This window comes from Nanorana parkeri, unplaced genomic scaffold (assembly GCF_000935625.1).
Source record: "Nanorana parkeri isolate BGI_ZX_2015 unplaced genomic scaffold, ASM93562v1 scaffold174, whole genome shotgun sequence".
NCBI lineage: Eukaryota > Metazoa > Chordata > Amphibia > Anura > Dicroglossidae > Nanorana > Nanorana parkeri.
Genome location: NW_017306442.1, coordinates 185,686 through 191,107, shown reverse-complemented (window position 1 = coordinate 191,107; position 5,422 = coordinate 185,686). Strand labels below are relative to the sequence as shown.

Below are 5,422 nucleotides of genomic sequence, written 5' to 3'. Positions count from 1 at the left end.
TAGATATACAAAAAATATATAACAGAAAATACTATTTATTTATGTTATATCTTAAACCCTATCTTAATATTTTACTGTCAGAACATACATAACTATGTTCTTGTATTTTGTCTATAGCGCAGTGTGAAGCTTACCAGAAATCTTTCTGATTATTTCAGCACACAAGCAGAGCAGATTTTCAGGACAGGAGGAGGTGAAGCGTAGGTTCAGACTAACAACGTGTCTGATATTTTGAATGATTTGAACAATCTATGTACTCTGTATTTGTTGGAGTTAGATAGATAGATAGATAGATAGATAGATAGATAGATAGATAGATAGATAGATAGATAGATAGATAGATAGATAGATAGATAGAATGGCAACAACATCTCACATCCTCAATTTTTTAAGGGAGTATATTACACCAATTATTTATTCCAGTGAACATTTTTAGTTTTCTACAATGCAGAGATCTGCCCATAAAAAAATTACAATTATTCTAATGATTAAAACATTAAATCTGCTAAATTATAATATAGTTGAATTATTGTGCCACTGAAAAGTAGACTCAGCCATTACCATCGTTTTTTTTTTAAAAGATGGGAATCCCATCACTTACTGCTACCTAAACTTTAATCCCATTTATACCCTAAAGGTTTGTGATAGCGTCCCATAATAAGAGAATTGATGAAATGTAGCTATAGAGGAAAATTCAATTTACCAGTTCCAGGCTTGATATCCTTCCTCTCAGATGGTCAGAGCAGGACTTTGCTACCATCCTGTGCAAACGTTGTTTTGTAGTTCAGGGTTCAACATCAGAGACCTCAATGTCAGTTTACTTTACAGTTTCACTGCACAAACTATTTAGAATGCACACAGCTGACATCATTGTCACAAAATAACATGTTGCTTTGTTTTAGGGTATGTCTACCCATCATTTCCAGGTTGGCAAGATTTGAAAATATTTCCTCTTTTAAAATAAGGCATGGCATTGAGGTTTAAGGGGTTATTATTAGCTAACTCACCCTCCCCGAAAAAAACCACAACGTTATTAGCTACTAAAGCAGAACTGCAGCCAAAACGTCTTTTTAAGTACGGGAGGGTTATAACCCATCATTGTTTTTTGCCCTCTGTACCTCATTGGGGGATTTCTCTTCACTTCCTGTCTGACCGCCACAACAGGTAGTCAGAGGAAATCCCTCGAAAGAGTAGGATATACCTGGTGGTCAGCAGAGTCACCAGAACTAGTGTCTGCGTTGGAAGATTTCTTTTCCATTCCTGTTCTGGTGACAACCCAAAATTTGGGATTTCCTTTTACTTGCAGTGATAACGGTGACCAGGGCAAATATAGAGGGTGAATTTCCCTGATGGGGACACAGACAACTATAAAAACCTGATAGGGGTTGCAATTCCTCTCCACCCTTTCCAAAGCTTGACTTCTGTTGCACTTTAGGGGAAAAGTGAAACAAGTCTCGTATACTTTTTCCACCAACTTCCAACAACTCTACCAGGGAGCCAAATGAGTGATAGTTTTTAGTATAGAAACTCTTTTAGGTCATTCATGTTCCCTGTATAGTAAAGAGGTCCTGTCATTTTATTTTTCTTCTCCAATCAGTGTCTACATGTGCAGGAAGCAGCAAGTATAAATTAAGTACAAAGGCAAAGGCCAAAATGTTTGGTAAGAACTAAACATGTAAGGTTCACTTATTTATCCCCCCCAACTCCCCTCACCCCTCCCCTCGTACTTGCCAAAACACTTGTGGGGAGCAAGGGTGATGTCACCAACTTTCCAGTGAGATCCCCAGGAATACTAAGTATTCTAAAGCTTGTAGAAAGATGCTCCTGCTGAAGTGTCTTCTCGCAAGATTTAGGGTACTCAGTAGGGATGATCTCTGAACCGGTCCGAATCTGTGCTACTCCAAACCCAGAAGGAGTTCCTACTGAACCCGAACACGGAAGGAAGTTCCTTCTGTGCCATCTAATAAGCTGTGGGTGGGGAATTCCCCACCCGCATCTTGATGCAAGCCAGACATCTCAACTCTCCCGGAAGCTCCGGGAGTCTCCTGCAAAGGAGTGGGATGCAGTGACCTTATTGACCTTATATGGTTACATGCCTATATTTGGTAAATGGCATTTACCTAATATGGCAACGTGGCCATATTAGGTAAATTACATCAGCACAAGCATCCCAACCCTTTTGTTTACATGCACCTGCGGGTGTCTAGCCCATTGAATGCCCACACCGCAGCTGATTGGCTGTACGTTTCCATGGTACTTCCTTGTTCGGTGGAGCTTAGGTTTGGACCAGGTTTGCTCTAAGTACTCAGCATTCCCAAGAATCTTGTCAGGAGGATGATAACATAACCCCTGCAGTAAAGAGGCCAGAGTAAGGTAATTTACTAACATATTTTCCTCCACTCTGTTTTTATGGGGGATTGAATAAATAAGCAGACCTTGCTTGTAGTTCAAGGTCAGCTTTAAAGGAGAACTATGAGGTGAGTGCTTTTCACTCACCTCATAGTTCTAGCCGACCTGTGACAATGAAACTGTCACAGGTCGGCTCAGTAGATCAGGAGGTGAGCGAACACATACCGTAGTTTGCTCACCTCTAGATCCTGTCACGGCTCTCGGCCGGGACAGGGGAGGGGCTGGATTCCCCCCTCCCCGCTCCGATCCGCCAGCGCTGACTGGCGGAACGGACGGGGGAGGGGGCGGGTAAAGCTGGCTCTGCCTCTAGATACGCAGCTGGGCGGATCCAGACATAATTGTCGGGATCCGCTTCAGCTGCGGCGTCTTAGTATACCGTGAGCAGCAGCTCGCGCTATACTTCGGCGTCTCAGGATACCGCTAGCTACAGCTCACAGTATACTGAGCCTAGGGTGACGGGAGGACGCTAGTTTGTGTCCTCCTGTTACCCTAAGGAGAACTATGGGGAAAAGCCTTAACCCGATAGTTCTCCTTTAAGTATTGACTAGAGTGTTTATTAATAATGACTTTTTGTTTTTTAGTATCTACTAAGTATATAAATTGGTCTTTTATATTACTTTAATTACGAGCAGAAAAAGAAGCTTACAAGCTAAAGTCTCTAGCTCAGGGGTGCCCACAATTTTTCGTGTTATGATCTACTTTTCAAATGACGAGCTACATGAGATCTATCAACAGAAAAAAAACCTCCCTCGCTCTCTCTCTCCTGGCTGTCTCTCGTTGCTCTCCTGGCTGTCTCTCCTTGGTCTCTCTCTTGGCTGTCTCTTCTTGCTCTCTCCTGGCTCTCTCTCCTGGCTGTCTTTCCTCGCTCTCTCTCTCTCCTGGCTTTCATTCTTCGTTTTCTCTCCTGGCTGTCATTCTTCGTTTTCTCTCCTGGCTGTCTCTCTTCGCTCTCTTGGCTACATCTCCTCTCTCTCTCTCCTGGCATTCTCCTGGCTGTCTCTCCTTGCTCTCTCTCCTGGCTCACCTTGCTGTATTTTGCAAACAGTGCAGTGCAACAGACTGTGTAAACTAATATTCTTTGATGTAATACATAGCACCTCAACCCCCAGAATCCACCAGAAAGGTGTCAGGGAGTTTGGCTCAGCAGACTCAGGCTAATAGGTAATCATGTGTGCACAACTAAATAAATATACCAACATGGAATAAAAGGGGCCACCATTCACACCCTTCGTGATCTACCAGCATCAGCTTTGAGAGCTACTGGTAGATCACGATCTACCTAATGAACACCCCTGCTCTAGCTCATATGAACAAATATCAGGGCCAATTTAGATAGGGGCCAAATAACCACCAACATGTCTTTAGAGTACCAAATTTCACTCTACTCACAGCAAAGTGTTCAAATGGCTGACGATGGATAACTGATTTGATTGCAACAGCTGCTGGACGCAAGTGGTAAATACTCATGTTCAAAATTTGGCTACAAAAATATAAAAATGTTTGGTTTTGGTCAAGAAGAAAGAATAAACAAAAACAATATGCATTCCCTTTAAATAGGTAGATTAGATAACAAAAACATTCTTCTTACAATCAATATGGTCCTTTTGTTGCTGAAGCTGCTGTATTATGCAGCAAGCTTCGGTGGCCTTTTTAAGGGAACGTGACCCATATCTTCAAAATTCCAACAAAGGCACCTTTAGAATAGAAATCATTAGTAATCGAAATCTACAAACAGATACTTATAGATAATTGCAGGATTAATTCTTTATTTATTCTTTGCATATCTTATTTTAATTCTCCTCATTCTTCTCACAGTGGCCATTTTTACTAAGGGCAGATTAATCCATCTCTATTTACTTCCTGGAACTCTGGCACATGTGACCAGGACATGTGACCAGGCACATCATCTCAAGAAAATGCCTTTCCCTGAGATCGCACTGCTGATGTAACCTTCCCAGGATGCAACACTTGGGCACATTACATCACCTTTGACAAAGAGAACCAGGAAGTATAAAACAAGAAATTGTAAGTAAAATAAAAAAAAGTTTGTTTAACTAATTAATGTAAGATGATTTCATATCACCATACAGAACTGCATGCTGATAAGATTTTTAGCCATGGGGGGAAAGGTCGGCTTTAAGAAGAATACAGCAAGGGGAGCTAGAACATACAAGGATGGACAACAAGGAACATGCAAAACTCCAAACCAGAGAGAAATTATAACAAGGGGGGAGGACTGCCTGTTAAGTATGCAAGACATATAAGAAGCCAAAGCCTGACTCAGCCCACTAGCCTCAACCTATGACTATAATATAATTTTTTGTACGTTCCCTAAAATACAGACAAACCAAGCCATCTGTTCTGATGTTAAGAGAGACACCCATCCCATGAATGAGCAAAGTGACAGTAATTCATGATTGCCTACCCGCCCTGAGCAAGCTATTTCTTAAAACTCAATCTTTCAAAAACTGAGCTCATGATATTTTCTCCCGCCCGTGCACCTTCCCCCAACATTTCAGTTGAGATTGATAACACAACTATCCAAACCTCCCCTCATGCCAAGGTCCTAGGTGTCATCCTTGACTCGGACCTCACCTTTCTTCCCCACATCCAATCGCTATCCAAATCCTGCCACCTTCACCTTCGTAACATCTCAAAAATACGCCCCTTCCTCACCAAAGAAACCGCAAAACTACTCATCCACTCCCTTTTTATCTCTCGTCTTGACTATTGTAACTCCCTGCTCATTGGCCTTCTTGTCACATTCACAGTCTATCGGAGACCTTGCTCTGTTGTTCTAATGGAGCGGGGCTTACAGGTGTAGGGTACATGTGGTACCTACCTTCCTTGTATTTGATCCTAAACAGCCAATTACTAAGCCCAAACACGGTCACAGGGCGCAGTAAAGTCATCTACCCAGGTAAGCTCCAATACAAGAGCTTACTCAGGGTGGACCCCTCCAGCAGAGAGAAAGGGAGAGGGGAGTATGCCTTTCTGGGGGGGGGGGGGGGGG

General features: G+C 42.4%; 1 protein-coding gene across 1 annotated transcript in view; it reads right to left on the bottom strand.

Moving 5' to 3' along the window:
* Positions 1-753, bottom strand: part of LOC108785695 (claudin-19-like) — a 33,261-nt gene extending 32,508 nt beyond the window's left edge. Inside the window, exon 1 of the mRNA XM_018554819.1 lies at positions 704-753. The gene's annotated coding sequence lies outside the window, so the exon portion shown is untranslated. The remainder of the gene's footprint in view (positions 1-703) is intronic.
* Between the last annotated feature and the right edge of the window lie 4,669 nt (positions 754-5,422).